The following is a 17,199-nucleotide window of genomic DNA, read 5'->3' as shown; positions in this document are numbered from 1 at the left end:
TAGAATTGACATGATTAAGAGCAGGTCTTCAATGACATTCAATCACACTTTTAATAGACTACTACAACAAAAGTAACAATAGCAGCTCCACCACTGCTGCAACAGAACTCCTACTGATATTAGTAGTGGTTGATATGTAGTAAATACTTGCAATTTATGAAGCATTGTGCTGTTTGCTTTACTTATATTGCTTCATTTAATCCTAAGTATGTTTTATGATTGCTTCTGTTAAAACGTGAAGAAATGGAAGTGAAGGGGTTTGGGAAAAATGGTTCTAAATCACCCAGTAGTGATGCCAGAGTCATTGACTTCAGCCTCATTAACTCCAGAGTCCAATTCTTAACAAATACGGCATAGTGTCATGTTGTGGAAGGGATGGGAGTCTCTAACAACAAAAGAAATAGCTTTATTAAGAAAATTGTATTTGTTTTCTACTGCTGCCATAAAAATTACCACAGATTTAGTTCTTAAAACCATACGCATTTGTTAACTTACAGTTCTGTATGGCAGAAGCTTGGTCCAGCTCTCACTAGACTAAGACCAAGGTGTAGGCAGGGTTGCGTTTCTTTCTGGAGGCTCTAGGGGTGAATCTGTTTCCTGGCTCATTCAGGTTTTGGCAGAGTTCAGTTTGATGTGGTTGGAGGATGGAGGTCCCAGTTTATTTGGTGGTTGTTGGCTGGGGCTACACTTAGAGTCTAGAGGCCTCTCCTCACCCCTGCGCATACCCACCTGCAGAACCAGCACCGGGAGTTACATTCATTCTTCTCAAACTGTCATTTCTCTGACGCTTCTTCTGATATGGAATTCTGCAGCTGAGAAGGTTCTCCACTTTTAGGGACTCAGGTGATTAGATCGGACCCACTTGAATAATTCCGTCGATTCTCATCTCAAGGTCCACGTCCTGAATCACATTTATAAATTCCATTTTGCCACGTAAGAAAACATATTCGCAGGTTCTGGGGATTAGGGTATGGACATCTTTGGGGTCCATTATTCTGCCTATCACAAAAATCACTGAAGGCCAGCTTCAAAGTACAACCTTAGGTATTCTTTCATGTGACTTTTATTATTGTTATTATTATTTGACACGTCAACTTCAAGAAATAATTAGCAGAACAAATGTATCTAATTATCCCCAGCATTTTCTTGTGTGTGTGTGTGCGTGTGTGTGTGTTATACAGGGTGTAAAGAAGCAGTAGAAAGTAAGAGAAACATTTCCAAGATAGTAGAGTCTGCATGAATCCAAATTTAAATTTGGAGAAAATATCCTAGAATTGTTTTAGTATATATTTTTTTTAACTTTTAAACTATTTCTCCACAACTCATGTATGTTCCCAATTACCCAAGTCAATATGTGAGAAGAAAAACAAAATCTCATTTAGTAGACTGAAGAGAAGTTTTTAATCAGGTCCCAAATTTTAGGGCAGATATACCCTGATTCGATGTTAGACTTTTATGTCTCTCTCTCTCGTAGATTTTCTCTCTCCTTGTTCCCTCCGTCTCTCTCTCTCCTCTCTTTCCTTTCCTGCTTTCCTCCTTGTTGCCCTCTCTTCTTTCTTTTCTTCATTGTTTTCTTCCTTCCTTCTTTTCTTTCTCTGCTTTTCTTTCTTTTAACCTGAGTAAATATTCTATAAATATATGAAGTGTTGCGAAAGTTGGTTCGAAGAAAAGTGATTACCATCGCCTCCTTTTTTTCAACCTAAGGCTCAAACCACAGAAGACATCTTCATATATAAAGGGACTTGGCAATTACTCATCATATGTGAACAAATATAAGTTGATTCTTCTATAATATAACATCAATACACACAACCCTAAGAATGTCTACTTCCAGCCAGCACCTCCACAGCAAAGTCCTCCTGCCCATCATCCCCTCAGGCAGCTCTCCATTCTGAAAAACAGCCTGAGGCCCATGGTAAACATTCTTTCATATGGCAACTTATATAATTAGTTGTTCTAAAACCCCATGCCAATTATTTAAGCATCCTTAGTATATAAGATATTGACTTTTCTAAGGCTTAAAAATGAGTTTATGGGAGAATTCCTCAATCTAATACTTAATGGTAGAAGTTTGAGGATACAGATAATGTGGTAGAATGGAGGTAAAGAGAGCATTGCCAATGAAACTCCTTTTGTTTTGGAAACGCACGAGGATGAGTACTTTATTCATATAGATCTGGTAGTCATATTAAAGGGGGCACAACATCGTTTTTTACCAAAATTATTAAAGCAAGTTATATCAACTCCAGCGTATAGAATTGGTCAATGTTTGTACCTACATCTATGGCCCTGATGGAATATTGATTATCAAGAATAGGTGCAAATTCTTTGGAGTCTCTCTTAATTTTAGAAAAACCTATACAATTTATGAAACATTTTTGAGGAAAACAACCAGAAAGAGATAATATTTTAGCGAAATCTTCTGGAGCACAGAAAATCCCAGTTCAGTTTTACCATACTTGATCAGCCTGGGAATTTTGTGTATTGCTTAAATGAATGAGGAGGCAAGCTCTGGAATAAGACTGCCAGAGTTAGCATTTTGATCCTATCCTTTACTTGCCATACGAACTTAGAACTTGTCAAAAGTCCCCTAACCTCTCTTCATCTTGGTTTCTTATCTATTTATATGGAAAAAATAGCAGTACAAATGTCACAGGTTTGTTGCAAGGTTTAATTTAACTAATACATGTAAAGGCTTAGCTCAACACACCTTAGATGGTCAATAATTTTGGCAAGTATATGATGATCCTCATTCATTTTTCCATAGAGGTGCTTTTGTTCAACAATCCTAAAGCCCTATGTGTCTCAATCCCACTACTTCCTATCATTCCTTCACTGATAAAATAGATAAATGAGAAAACAATGGTATGATATTATGTTATCATCTGTGGTCAAGGGAAAAAAATACCTGGTCTCATCTCTGGTCTTAGGAAAGAGAGGCACAACCATGAAAATCAGATAACAGAGATGTTATAAAACATGATCACCAACACATGGAATTCAATTCCAGGTTTATCCAACAAATTCTGACATCGCTGTCACAATATATTATACAACTATGTAAACATGCACCCAGAGTTCAGCATTAAAAGGAAGATAATTAAATGTGAACTGCCTAAGTATATACATTTTGAAGATATTAACTCAGTCTCAGACCCTGAAATCCTAAAGTTCAAGCTTCTTCCTAGAAAAAGAGTAAGTGTAAATCTGATATCGTCAGAGTCCTTGGGTATAACAGGACCCTTCTAGCCCCCAAATTGATGTTTTCCCCAATTGAGTAAGGGCCAATACATTATGGCAAACATTGGGAAAGCATTACCCATCAAGTCTAGTAACAGTTCAGAAACAAGAATTAAGAGTTTTAGGGGTGTTCCTCCAATCCTAGGGGATGAAACCTTTTAATATGTCTGAAACAGTCTACTGAGATACCAGAAGGGTGCCAGTTACCAAGTAGCAAAAAGAAAGAAGTTGTTATGAAATGTGAAGTAATTTGTATTCTGTGGATGGATAGTGCTTCAGGAGAAGTGTCCAAGAGTTTAGAGACTTAGTCTGGGATTTGAGAGTGTCAAGAACAATAAATTTGTGCAAGTTAAATTACTGCTCATCAGAAGATGCTTGCTTATGTACTATGGCTCAGAAGAGTAGTTGAAGTTGGTTGCTAAGGTAGCAGAGGATCAGAGAATGTTTACAGAGCCTGTTCTCAACAGCTAGGGACAAGGACTAATAAGTGGGACACTTTGAATGATGTCCCAAGTATCAGTCAATGGATATTTCCTCTGTATTTCCAAGGAAACTGCACTCTAAGTCAATGAGAAGAAACCCCAAGTCACCAAAATGACAGAGCATAAGGAGGAAAGGGGGAGCGAGTCCTCTGGAAATGTATAAAAATGAGCACTCAGTCTAAAAAGTGAAGGATTTTTGTGATAATCACACAAGATTCCTAGGGGGAGAAAAAAGGAGGTGGATGAGGTTGGTTTCTTACAAGGCCTAAAATGGGCAAGAATGGGACAAAGGGGATAATCAAGAAGTCTTAATGATAAGCTTTCCTAAACTATTATAGATGTAAGACATGACATATGCAAAAGAAATACTATCAAGATGATCAGAGGTATTTACAGTGTAAAAAATATCAAAGATGCCTTATGAAATAGTAAAGAAGTTTTGATTCTAAATACTCCCAATTCTCTAGATAACAGAATCAGGATAGACAAGGGTCAGCACCTAAAACACGTTATTGATTAGTGGGGAGACCTAGGTTAGGTTTGGAATAAAGGGAAGGGTGCTGTTCAGTGGTGCACAATTCCATAGAGCACAAGCGACAGTTCTTTATGTAATTTTATAATAGGCATCAAAGCTGCCTCCTATTAAAAAATGGAATTGACCATGAATATGTAGCATTGATTCAGAAGTTTTCCAGTAAAACAGTTATGTGATGTTAGGGCTGGAATCACCTGCCTGTGTGGTGTGATTGTGTGGTGATGATCATACAGAAGCCACGGATGCAGTAATAATTCAGTGCATCACAATCAAAGCATGCAGGAGCTGAGCACGTTGAGAGACAGTAATTCAGACTTCTCTATGCAATGTCTTCTAGTATAGAAGGTGCTATGAAGCAATAGCACCAGTGGACATTTTTCATGTCTTGTATTTTGGGAAGGGAAAGATAGAAATGAGTTCTACTTGTTAGAGTAACTTCTTACCACTATTGAGGGGCCCGATAGTGTTCTCAAAGAGGAATTATTTCCACTGAGGTGGAAGGAGGAACTGGAAAAAACTACAGGACCCTTGAACATTTAGGTTGTGATCTAGAAACACTAAAATCTCTGAGGCTGTTCCATGGGCCAGCTTAAATTGACACCAGTTTATTGGAGTCCCAAAACATCATACATTTCTATTCCTTTTTGTTAGTGAGGAATAAGTTCAAGAAAAACATGAATGCCTATTGCTTACTGAATAATATTTAATGCCATAAAATATACCAATATGCTGTGCTCCATGTTTGAAATACCCTAGTCTACCTGCTAAAGAGTCAATGGATGTCAGTGCAGGACTTAAAGAGCAGGTTTTATCAAACATTTACACTCGGAGAAGATGAGTAGAGAAAAAATTATTAAGTTGCATTCATTTGGAAGGATGCTTTATGGGATCTCAGAGATTTTTCTAAAATTTAATGATGAATAAAAGTAATTCAGAGCGTTATTATTATCACTATTTTTTTGCTTTTTTTTAAATTTTTTTTTTAGATTGCAAAACCGGAATTGGCAGATTATAGAAACTTTAGCGAAGCCTCCTTAAGGCTGTCTGTTGGCAGAAATAAACCTGCGTATATTCTTCCAGACTGGATAAAATGTGTCAAAACAGCAGGTGAGCATAATCCTAAAAAATTCTCTTCCATAACTATATTTCTTTATATCATTAATTATAGAGGAAACCCTATGATTTCCAGATATGATAGCACTACCGTAAATTTGTACAACACTTTCCCCTGTGTTTCTGCAACCCCATCTCTACATCCCTCTCTCTGTTGCTGATGCTCACTGAACCACTTGAATCAGGAGGAAGAACATGTCAAAAGATAACAAGTTCAGCACAAAGCAAATATGAAATCAGAAGTTCTTCCATTGTGAGTCTTTAGCTGGGTGGCCCTGAGAAAATTCCTTAAATCTGGGGATCTTTCACGTCCTCATATGAAAAATGGATAGAGTGTCATTACCTCTCCATATCAAATGGTCGTGTTCAGTTTCTAAGTTAAAAGTGAGATAATTTTATAAATAAAAGACCACATGAAAATCAACAAACAGATCAATAGCACTTGTTAGAGATTTTAAAGTAGGCCCATACTTGTACTACTATTTAAGATTTTTGAAAAGACGTCAAAGCAATCCAAGGGGAGAAAGAAAAGTATTTTCATCAAATGGTGTTGAAATAAATAGTTATTTTGTGGGGGAAAAAACCTGTATTCCTACCTCACACTATACAGAAAAGTTAAATTGAGATGTGCATCATAAACTTAACCACAAAGCTTTAGAGGAAGATATAGAAGACTATTTTCATGATTTAGGGGTAGGCAAAAAAAATTTTTTAACTATGTAAAGGCAAATACAAATTAAAAACAAGGTTAATTCTCCCAGTTGAAAATAAGGGAAGAGACTCCCCTCCTCCCTTTTTCTTAGAACATCTGCTTTAGAAACTTGTAAGTTCCTTTGCTGTCCTTTGAAGTGTCTATAAATATTTTTAAAGGCTAAATAACCCTCTTGTCAGCTTTAAGACCCAGGAATGTCTTTCTCAAGGACATGGGAGCCATTTCTTTGAAAAGTAACCATCTAGGAAGATAGTGCTGCATTTCTGTTTCCAAGGGAGAGTAGGAGCTTGATTTTGCTGGATGCTTATCTCCAAGTTGTAAAATTTTCTCTTGTCATACAGATATAAGAAATTTATTTTTCCTTTATATAAAGCCAATTAACTAACGCAGATGGTCATCCCAATTACCAGGTGAATTTAGGATGAGCTGTATGTGACAAATGGTGCTCTCTAGTTCTGTTACTTGAGGATGGGTCATTGTTTATCTTAAGAACTTGTATGTAATGGGTTATATCTGCTTGGCTCTATAAAGCAGTGACCTTTCCTTTGTGTTGATTGTCACTTAGTGGATGGTTTGTGATGTATATCACATTCTGATTTAATCTGTTTTCAACAATAAAATTATTTTCTTTGTTTTCTACTTTTATGGAGAGGTTTTCTGGGTTGGGAGGAGATTTTGTTTTAATTACATTTTCCCAACAAATCTAACAAGGAGAGCAGGACATCTAGCAATTCCTGCACTGAGCAGACCAGGTGAAGGTCTGTGGCCACTCAACAATCAAGTACGAGACCCTGAATTATAAAAAGTCTCCCATGTAGCTCTCCTCTCTGATGAATAAATGAAAAACAATGAGAAAAGTTAATATATATTGAGGTATATGAGGAAGCCCGACCTTGTTTTGCCAGAAAGGCCTGATGTGGCCTGTGGAGCATGCATTGTACATCTGCTTTCAACATTTACAATATCCCAAAGCAAAGAATGATGGCTTTAATGATTGGGATGTAAGCCTCTCCCCATGTCAGCATTTGTTTAAAGATAAGAATTTCTTCCCAGAAACTAAGGGTCAAACTGACCTACTGTGCTCAACTTGTGACCACAGACTTGCTGTGCTCATCTTGTGACCACTGACCTGCCGTGTTAGCAAAACAACTTGTGACTGTAGTAAAAGAGATATTCTTGTCATGTTTGATGTATGTTCCTTGTTCCAAGATGGTATATAACCATGCTGTACACCCCACTTCTTCCAAGTGCTTCCCTCCTTGGTGAAGGTACTCCCTGGCTCAGATAATGCTCAGACTGGCTCATATAATAAACTCACCCCAATTTTGATTTACAGATTGATTATTAATTATTTGTGTTGACATCTCTTTTGGAATACTAGTTAGATGAACCACTCTCTCCAAATTTAAGATTTTACTACTGAATAAGCATGCATAATTTGGGCTCTAAAATCCTGACAGGATCATTATATGGTTGGAAAATATAGAAAGCCAGGAATATTACATGTGGGTCTTTCTCTTAAAGGGCTAATATCTCTCTGTCATATTTGGAATGAGTACATGAGAATCGAGTGATGCAGTGGCCTCAGCTCAGTTTTTTCAATATGGGTTAATTAATGCATTTGTCGGGGCCTTGTCCCCAGCAAACGAATTACTGATATCTAAGGGCTAAATATCTGTTCTGTGCCGGCCTCAGCCCATCAACAATCTGTGTGTGGTTGGACCCGCTCTTGTGGCTCTTATTATGACTGCAAGATGCCCTTCAGCAATAACCATCAGGAAACTTTGAAAAAATAAAGGTTTATTACTTATAGGACCTGGAAATTATGCAGCACACCTGGGGCCACACAGTGAGATCGCCAGACAGAGAGAGAGAGAGTAAGCCTGGTGTTCTGCTTTTATTGGGGTCAAGAGTGGGCACCTAGGGTTTTGCAGGCTCACTCTTTATTGGTGAATTTAAAACATAAGAGCAGGAATTTAAAGCAAAGGAAGAGAGAGAAAGAAAAAACCAAGCGACCCGAATGGCCAGTTATCAAAATCATCTAAGATCTCTAAAAGGAAGGAGGCTTTGTGGGGGAACGTGGCCTGGCTCTTTATCTAGTCCTGTGGCTGGCAATGTGTTTATTGAGATAGGAATCACTGAAGTGGATGCCACTTTGAAGTATATTTGTCGGCAATCAAGGCTTAAGTCAGGCACTTGCATTACTCTCAGGGCTTACACTACATCATTCTAAGGAAAAAAATTAAGAATGATTTCGATAGCTAGAAGCAAAGAATGAGAAAAAAATGGAAGAGGAAATGTAAGAATTAAGAGCTTTTTCTCTTTCACAGAACCTTCCTCCTTCTTTCTCTACTACCTCCGGTCCCTCTACTCCCCCAGCAGGTTTTATTCCTTCTTGCCTCAACTCGACTCTGGAGAAGTGGTAGGTGATGATATTTTAGAGTGGTGGTTCCCTTCATTAGTAGATTTCCCTGCAAAAAGGGATGAGGGCACAATTTCTTCAGCTGGTAATGAATTACCTGCTCTGTCTGAGGAAACGGGTTTGTGTGCCTTATGGCCTAGCCCTGAGTCACTTTATGTCTTAGCCCAAATTCCAGCTCAGAGTTCCTTCTCATCCACACACCACATAGCTGGGAAAGCAGACATGATAAAGAGACATGATTAGGGAATAATTGAGACCTTGGATTAAAAAAAAACTATGCTCCTATATGAAGATGGAGATTAGCTGCAATGATCACTTTGAAAAAGGCAAACAAGGTACTAAGCTTATGAGTGTCAACATGGAAGGGAACCAACATGTCACATAATTTACTTTTTCTTATCTCAATATGAGGGAAACTAGCCCTTCCTATGTGGATTGCCAGGAAAGCTGATGCCACTGATGAACGGCCCAGGACTCCCCTGTTATCCGTATGACTTCCTTGCCAACTGATATTAGTCTTTTAAGGACTTCTTTCTCCTGTGCCCCAGAAGTTTGCAGAAGAACTCAGAAGCATGTTTTCAGGTCACAGCCCCACACAAGAAGATGTTCACTGGCTGCTGTATAGAATTCTGCAATCAGAAGACTTCGCCCCTTTGGGATCCAGAAGATCACCACATCAAGGGGTATGGTGGCAAAGGAAGCCAACTATTTGCCACGGCCCCTCCCCACAACTACAAAAAATTATGCACATTGGAGACCCACTGAGAAGGGCTGCTAACAGCAGTGCTTGAACGTTTTCTGCTAAAGGTGAGCTGGGAGAAGTTGCAGAGGGTGCACCCAGAAGACAGGTAAATTCCTCCGTTGATTTCCATCAAGTGGTTCATTGAGGCTTTCTCAGAATTCACTGGTGGGAACCTGGGGGCAGATCAAAATCACTCTCTAGTATTAGCAAACTTTGTCTCAGCTTTGTTGACTATCCACCCCAAGTTAAAGAGGAGGTGGTGGAATGGCAAGGATGGACTATTATTCAAATCCTAGCAGCAGGTAATAAGTTTTGGAACAAAGTAGAGAAATACAAAGAAGAAATTAAAGACTGTGGTGTTGGCTGCTCAGTTATAACTCTTACTAAAGGCGGTAATCTCAATTTTGGCCAACATATAAAGGGAAGCAAGGACAAAGGGAGACTATACGTTATTATTGCAAAAAGCCAGGCCATTGAAAGAGGAGTTGTAGGAACTCGGGAATATGCAGGAATTGCAGAAACAAGGAAATCAAGAAATCCTAGGACAAAACCCTCAGTTAGGAAATACTTAGTGAATGGCTCAAAGTTGACAGATTGAGGGAATTTCAGAGATGGAAATTGGTAAACCACGTATGTCAATAACGGTTCCTCAGGCTAATCTATCCTTGCCTTTTCTGATAGATACTGGTGCTACTTACTCTGTAATTTCCTTGGAAATTTCTCTCTTTCCATTTGGTGATGATCAACATAGGTTGTCAATATCTCGATTCAACCTTCTTCCTTTTCCTTCATGGTTTCCATACAGATGGGTTCTCTTTCTGAGGAATATGTGTTCTTTTTTCCTCCTGATTCTCAGGTAAATCTAACGGGGAGAGACCTGTCGTGCAACTTAAAAGCTGCTTCTGTGCTCGGATGCAGTATCTGTGGAGCATATTGGGAAAAGACACCTGATTTGGTTACAATGTGCCTTCTGAAAGAAAAGTGGTATTGTGGAGAGTGGTGGTCTCATGCTGTGTTGGAAAAGCATCCCAATCAGAAACAAACTGATGCATCGATTTGGGCCCTAAGGAATAATAATATTTTAATTTGAGATACAGAACCAACAAAAATAGTTTACTAAAAGCATAAGCCATGGCCATATGTAAAACAATTTCCTCGGTCTAGAGCTCAATTAAAAGAATTAGAAAAACACATAATAATTTGAAAATGGGACACTCACCCTGTAATACTCCCATACTTCCAATAAAGAAGGGAGGGTAGGGCCGGCCCGGTGGCTTAGCGCTTAAGTGTGTGCGCTCTGCTACCAGTGGCCCGGGTTCGCACCGCTTCTCCGGCCATGCTGAGGCGGCGTCCCACATGCAGCAACTAGAAGGATGCGCAACTATGACATACAACTATCTACTGGGGCTTTGGGAAAGAAAAAAAGGAGGAGGATTGGCAATAGATGTTAGCTCAGAGCTGGTCTTCCTCAACAAAAAAGGAGGATTAGCACGGATGTTAGCTCAGGGCTGATCTTCCTCACAAAAAAAAAAAAAAAAAAGAAGGGAAGGTAAATTTGATAAAGGTGGTCAACCGTTATACACATTTGTACAAGATCTTAGCCATTAATCTCTGTAGCTCCTAACCCTGCAACTACTCTGACTTCTAATTTTGGTACTACTGTCTGCAAAATTTTTTCCTGTAATTGATCTATGTTTTGCAATTTATTTCTTTCCTCCTTCTACATCTCTCCCTCTCTCGTTTCTTCTTTTTTTCCTTTCTTTCTCTCTACTGGGTGAGTCTGTATTTTTGTTTGCTTTTGTTTATGGCAAAGATTTCCTTAAGGATTTCAGGATTCTCTTGCCTTTTTATCTAATCATTTCCAAAACAAACAAAAAATAAAAAAAGAGGGAAACTTAGAGATGTTGTCTCATCGGAGGAATTTACAACTATTCAAAATGTAGACGATTTGCTGGTAGCCTCTGAAACTAGACAGCAATGCAAAATTGGTACGTTGACTTTGTTACAATTCTTTGCTTCATGGAGACACAAAGCCTCAATGGAAAAATCGCAATATTGCTCAACTAAGGTAAAATATTTAGGACATTTGTTGTTAACTGTAGGCCACAGAGTGTTACAATCTATGAGTCAGTCCGTCTTGAAGATAAAACTTCCTACTACAAAAAAATAGACAGTTTGGGGGACTAGTACAGTATTGTAGAGAGTAGATTCCAGCTGTTGCAGAGTGGATAAACCCCCTGACAGGGCAATTGCATGATAGTTCTCCAGATCTCTGGTTTGGACTCTAGAATCTGAAGAGGCTTTTGAATAACTGAATTTGGCTATAGCCTCTCCCCCAGTTTTGGCGATTCCAAATTTTGAAAATCTTGACCTGATTTATCTGATATTCCTTTTCTTATTGCATATTGATAATGTTTACTGATGAGTTGGGACAAAAGTGGGTTACTTGAGGCCTCTTATAAGTGTTCACTTATAGCACCTTGGAGGTGTATATTTTGTTTGGAATTAAGTCTGTACAAGCAGACAAGTTAATAGCCATTACTACAGCTGTAATTCTTGGTTCTGGATTTAATATGAGTATATACTAATGAATATATGCTTCATGCCTGTTATGCAACAGAGCAAATTTTTTAAAATAGAGGATTTTTTAATTCAGTGAGAACTAAAATATATCATGAAAATAATTGACAGCTGTTTTGTCAGAGGCTTTACAACCGCCTGCTGAGACATCAGTAATTCATTGTAGAGCTCACATGGCACAGAAGGATGAAATTTCTAAAGATTTTTACCCCCAAAGCCCCAGTAGATAGTTGTATGTCATAGCTGCACATCCTTCTAGTTGCTGTATGTGGGATGCGGCCTCAGCATGGCCAGAGAAGCGGTGCATCGGTGCGCGCCCGGGATCCGAACCCCGGGCCGCCAGCAGTGGAGCTCGCGCACTTAACCGCTAAGCCACAGCACTGGCCCGAAATTTCTAAAGGGAACAATCTTGCTAATAGAGCTGCAATAGCTGCTTTTAAAACATGGCAGACTCCACGGGGCTGGCCCTGTGGCTTGGTGGTTGGGTGCACACGCACCGCTACTGGCAGCCCGGGTTCGGATCCTGGGCACACACCGATGCACCGTTTGTCTGGCCATGCTGGGGCAGTGTCCCACATACAGCAACTAGAAGGATGTGCAACTATGACATACAACTATCTACTGGGGCTTTGGGGAGAAAAAGGAGGAGGATTGGCAATGGATGTTGGCTCAGGGCCAGTCTTCCTCAGCAAAAAGAGGAAGATTGGCATGGATGTTAGCTCAGGGCTGATCTTCCTCATCAATAAAATAAATAAATAAATAAAATTAAAAAAACATGGCAGACTCCAAACTTAGAAGTTCTACTTTTAATACAGTCATAAACTTTTGGCAAAGGCAACAAAAGCAAAATTAAACAAGTGGAACTACATCAAACTAGAAAGCTTCTGCTCAGCAAAGGAAAGCATCTGAGTATATATGCAAAAGAAATGAAATCACTGTTTGAAGAGATCTCTGTACTCTCATGCTAACTGCAGCATTATTTATAATAACCGATGAACTAACTTGAGGAAAAGTGCCAATGGCTAAAAATGACTTGATAAATTGTATCTCTAAGTAAGAAAAATATTTGGTTTTTTTATATTCTTATGTTTAAATTACGTTTATATATTCAAATTTTTATACTTTTTATGCTTTCTTTCGCTTACTGTAACTCAAAACATTTTAAACAGCTCCAGAAACAGTGAAAGGAGAGAGTTAAAGGAGAAAAGTTAAATTAAAAAATGCACTTCAGAAGATAGACTATCAGATTTATATTTTGCTTTATTTCTCCAGGATTCTATTTGCCTGGCTGCTCTTGTTTAATTTTGGGGGATATATAATATGTCAAGTGGTTAAAAATGGGGATTGAGAATATTCCCATGTTGTAAGCCCTGAGACTTTATTTCTAACTTGGAAAATAGCTGAGAGACTTCAAAATCTCTTAAGCAAACAATTTGTATAAGTTTGGCAAAAACTCATTTACTATTAAAAACCTGCCCCTTTTATACTTAATAACATTAATTATGCTATTCTATTTATTTTTGTATGACTTAGTATCTTTAATAGAGAAATATTAATTTTAATTACAGAGACTACCTCAGAAGCTAATGGTGGTGTTAGGTAAACACAAGTCTATTTACTCTGTTATTTTTCTAAAATCCAAAATATATGAATTCAAATGACATCTGATTATAAATATTTAGGATGAGAATTTGTGTGATATTTGTTTTTATTATCTTAGAATTTTTCAAAGTGTCATTATCTTATTTACATAAAACAATTTATGAAAGTCTGTTAAATGCTAAGTAAAGCAAGACAAATAATTTTAGTTTTGAGAATTTTGTTGATAAGCTTTTCAATGGATTTAGGATATTGATTTGATCACACAAATGAAACAAATATGAAAAGTTTATAAATGTATAATAATAATATTATATAATATAATAAGTATTGATATTTGTACTCCATACTGCATTTTTGCACATATAAACTCAGTATTTCTCAAAATGTGTTCCGTGTTCCATTTCAATAGGAATTACATATAAATACATTTATAGATATATATATTTATAGATATAAATAGAAATAGAAATTAGAGATACCTTAACCAGCTCCTGTAGACTTGCAACGTACTTCAGTATACTAAATCTCCAAGAAATCTAAAGAAACTTTTTAACTTTGATTTTTTTTTTCCAGTTTTTCCAAATTTGTTTGACTGCAAGAATCTCTAAGTATCTGTGAGTGTGCGTGTGCACGCACACATGCTCATATACAGGTGCACACATACATGCTATGTGTGAGACCAATCAAATCTCACTGGATACTTGTTCTTTTGTGGGAAAGTTTATAACACTAAACAAACTCATTACATAATCCCCAAAGTCCACGTGGTTACCTCATACTGGCAGTGTTATCAATTATTGGAGGTCTTAGATTTTGACCGTGGTTGGGCATTAAATTCATAGTTCCTGAATTTCGGTAAAATGCTGATAGTGAGAATCACCTGGATAGCAAACAAGCAAACAAACAAAAACGTTGGGTTCCTGATCTCCACCCCCAGAGAGTCTGATTGAATAGCTCTACTGTTAATAAAGGATTCTTTAATTATCAGACATTTGCCAATGAGTCTGGTGATCAGTTAGGTTGATGAATCACTAATATTCTTGTATAGTACTAATGTTATACAATTCAGATGATTGGAAAGATGCTGATTTCCCCCAGACTATAATTCCCTGATATTGTGGCACATGTATTATTCACTTAATTGTCTTGACACTTAAATAATGTCACGTACATGCAATTAAAATTTTACAGAACTCAGAGCATGAATTATTTTACTGATTTAGAGAGTGTTGAAATTATTGAGAGTGTCTCTCTTGCTCATACTAGGTTAGAACTCATTGAAATATGGACACAGGATGGAGATGAAAACATTGCATCTGTTACTGTTACTGATAGAGCCATTGGAAGATGAGGCTTAGTCTGTGGCGAATCAGCCTTGTTAATACTTCACCGTTAAATTAGACATAATTACTAAACACATAGTCACTCAAGTAGCTGGACCAATTGTAGGACTGCTCTAAAAAGGCAAAGTATTACTATGAACAGCAGAAAGCATACCTGAACACCTGATGCTTGCATTGGCACATCTCACAGTGAATACAAACAAGGGGTCAAACTGAAGAGATCCTCTGTGAGTTCCTTATTCCAAGTTCAACATGTTAGTCACCTTTCTATGTGAAAGGAGAAATGAGCAAGGGGCAGGAAGAGAAGCCAAGAATGCTAATTTCCATAAAAAAGTGTCCACATCAGCACATATGACAGAATGGGCTCAGAAAAAACTAGTAAATTATAAAGTCAAACTCAATTCTGGTGTTTTGGTTTCCAGTCCAATATTTTTTTCCAAAAACAAATCTAGCAGAGAGGGTCATGAAATTGACAGTTTTAATTCCTGTAGTCTCATTATGGATTATTCGTATTATATATGAATTATGTGTATTATATATAATTTTAAATATATATTATTATATTATATTAATTTATTCAATAACATTTATTCAACTTCTATTTAGGTCAGAATGTGTGTTGGGGAGGGAAATAAAGCAGTGAATACAACTCACGGTAGCCCACAATCCAGAGTCACAAAATAAATGATATAGCACTCTGTAGTAAATACAATGATTGAGATTACTTGTAGGTTCTTATTGAGGGAAGAAGATAAGGGTACTCTGCATGCAAGGAGAACAGGGATTCATGAAGGAAGTGATTCCTGAGCTCGACCCCAGAGGATGATTGGGAGATAAGAAGTTAAATGCAGGTGTGGAGAACAGGGCATTCCAAGCATGGAAAAAGAGCAGAAACAGAGAGGAAAGAATGACCATGACACGTGTGCTGCATTCTGGATAATTCGTTGTGTCATTGTAATACTAAGTACATGGCAGAGGATTGTAGCAATCAGAAAAGAGGGCTGGCTGTGGTCAGATGATGAAAAGACTTTAATGTTTCAAGGTTAGAAGCTTAGAAGTCATCTTATAGGTGATTGAGGGTTTGAATGAGTTAGAATTCTTTCAACTGTAAATAAAAGAAACACAACTAAAAATAACCCAGTTCAATCAAGGAAATGTATTGGCCCGCATAACTTTGAAATCCAGTGTTGGATCTTTTAGAGGCTCATATTGTTATCAAGTTAGGTATAATGGCAAGAGCAGGTGCAGCATTTTAAGCTCATTAGTGAGATATTGAAGACAGAATATAAAAAAGATAGAAAGAACTTGGATTCTAGACAATTGGAGCCATTATATCAGCCTGAACTGCTTATGCTTGAACTGCTTTATGAGAAAAAGGAATGAACCATCATTTTGTTGAGAAACCATATTAATTTGGCTTTTGTTGCAGCAACAGAATCTGTAGTTTAACAAATTTATACACACGCACTGAACCTTCAACTATGTTCTTCTCTGCGGTGATGATATCAGGCAAAGACAAGTTAGACAATGTTGGTCCAAAAACATTTAGTTAATTATTTAAACTTACTATGACAACTTCAGAAGGAAATAAAACTTGTTTGCAGTATCTAAGAACTTTCCAAAAGTTCAGGCTCAGTTTATTCTCTTTTATTTACAATCCAAGGCCATTCTACTGTGAATTCATCTTTTGTTCATCACACAGTTTCCTTTCAAATGCCTCTTCCCAACCTCCCCTAAACCAAAGTTAGCTCCCTCCACCTTAATAATTAACTCCATTTTCAGGAAACTTTCTTCCTGTAATATCACTCTCGTGGAGGAGAGATCGAAACATTGACAAAACTACAAAGATTTTGGTCCAATACATCCCAGTCTCAATTATATACCCAATTCCATTTTTGAAAAATTCACCGTTGCCTTTTGCTCACATGACTTTTTTTTCCCCAAGAATAAAAATATTCTGCAGTCTCCTACTAATATCTTGTTTCTGCTTTGTGCTTTGATGACCTGTCCATAATCCCCTAAACTGGCTGAACACTTTCTTTCTATTGAACATACATAATACATTTTCTTTCTCTTGAGTAATAAACATTCTCTCTCCCTCTTCTAATCAATGTACCCAACACTCGCTAATCAATAAAAAATTTTTATCTCCTCTGAAAATAAGCTCATAACTTGAACGTTTTTTACATTTATGTTTCCTTTTTGACTAGTATTTCCTATCCATTTCTCATCTGATCAACTTTTCCAGAATCAATCACAATATTTAATGAGCCCATAGTATATTTCTGACAACTAGGTATTGAATAAATTATTTTGAATCAGTTTAATATTCTCCTCCTACTTCCCTTTAACCAACTTTAAGATATAAATTGTGCAAATCTCTCTATATATAGCTTTGAGATTAAAAAAATGTACAAAGTTTTTTTCC

Source organism: Diceros bicornis, chromosome 31, assembly GCF_020826845.1.
Source record: "Diceros bicornis minor isolate mBicDic1 chromosome 31, mDicBic1.mat.cur, whole genome shotgun sequence".
NCBI classification, from domain to species: domain Eukaryota; kingdom Metazoa; phylum Chordata; class Mammalia; order Perissodactyla; family Rhinocerotidae; genus Diceros; species Diceros bicornis.
The sequence above is the reverse complement of the archived record's forward strand: the minus strand, read 5'-3'. Positions refer to the sequence as shown.